Genomic DNA, 1,806 nt, shown 5'->3' with positions numbered 1-1,806 from the left:
AAATGGAGGGAAAATATTCAAGCCCACATACAATACAAGTACAATTATACAAGCTACATCCTGCGTGGATAGAAAGTTAATTGTGTTGCAGCTTTTTCTTTGCCTCGTAAAATGGAGGGAAAATATTCAAGCCCACATACAATACAAGTACAATTATACAAGCTACATCCTGCGTGGATAGAAAGTTAATTGTGTTGCAGCTTTTTCTTTGCCTCGTAAAATGGAGGGAAAATATTCAAGCCCACATACAATACAAGTACAATTATACAAGCTACATCCTGCGTGGATAGAAAGTTAATTGTGTTTGTACTCTCTCTCTCTCTCTCTCTCTCTCTCTCTCTCTCTCTCTCTCTCTCTCTCTCTCTCTCTCCTTTTTAACAGATATGGTAGTATTAAAACTTATGGTGACCATTTCACCGGTGATCGATCGTTATTATTAAGACAAGATACTAATAAATTTTTGGTATAAACGATATTTAAACCCTAAATTTCTTATTTGACGATAAAAGACTTTACTAATTAATATAATTGAAATATACTAGGTTAGGAAGCTTAAAAGCTCAGTAGAGCATTACCATTCCATCAATATGTTGCTAAGCTACGGGTACAAAATATATATTAAAATATTTCAATCTATGGTGCATGTGATAAAAGCTCAATAGAGCATTACCCTTTTTATATATTTTTTGGTTGATAGATATGATAACATTACAATTTATTACATCTACTTCATAATTATTACTTGTTATTATCAAGCCAAGACACCCATTGATTTTTGGTATAGGCCATGTTTGACCTCTATAAATTTCTTATTTGAAAATAAAAAACTTTACTAGTTGAACTAATTGAAATTTATGTTTGTATGCTAAACTAAGAAGCCTAAAAGGTCAGTAGATTATTTCAATTCCATCGATACGTTGCCAAGCTACGGGTGCAATATAATTTATCGATAATTGATGTATGGATAAATTAAAAAAATTACGTAAAAGAAAAATAATATTTCTATAAATATTATTGAAACTATCGTAATAATTAGCAAGTTACTTGAAGCTAAAAAAATAGTTATGGTAACACATGCATACACACACACATATAGAGCTTCTTCTTCTCTTTCTTCTTCTTTTTTTTTTTTTTGAAATAAAGACAATATATAATGTGCAATTTTTATTATATTAAAATATATTAATTAGATTAAAATAAGTCTTAACTTTTATTTTAAATTTCTTGAAATTTTTGGTAATAAAATTTTTAAATGAGTAAAATTTTAAATTTCCTAAATTTTAGATAGTAGACTCTTATGTAAATCAAACTATCTTAACAATTAATAAGATAAATAAAATTTTAGTTGGAGTAGAATTTTTTATTTTTTTGAAACTTCTAATAGATTCTAACTAAATTATTAAACTCTTCCGACAATTAATAATATAAGTTAAATTAATAATTAATGAGAGTGTAGTCACTTGTTGCAAAAAGGAGATAATAGTCACTTGATGCAACTACGGATTCTAGCACTCAACTTTTACTAACCCAAATTTTTTATTTATGATTGTATCAAACATTGGATATGTGTTATTGACCTCTCATATGCACTTTTTTACCCTTCTCTCTCCAAATTCTAAATAGTTCACGCATAAGAAGAGTGTCATCCATTGTTATTTCCTTAATTAGAGATAGTTTTATTACTTTTCAAGATAAGTTAGGATCTTTTATGGTAGAGTATCAATTATAATATTTTTTAGAATATTATTTTTCTTGAAAATCAAGTTTTATGGAGGTTTTAAATTGGTCTCAATTTATGTAAATGAA

This window comes from Quercus lobata, chromosome 6 (genome assembly GCF_001633185.2).
Source record: "Quercus lobata isolate SW786 chromosome 6, ValleyOak3.0 Primary Assembly, whole genome shotgun sequence".
NCBI classification, from domain to species: domain Eukaryota; kingdom Viridiplantae; phylum Streptophyta; class Magnoliopsida; order Fagales; family Fagaceae; genus Quercus; species Quercus lobata.
This window is presented reverse-complemented; position numbering follows the sequence as displayed.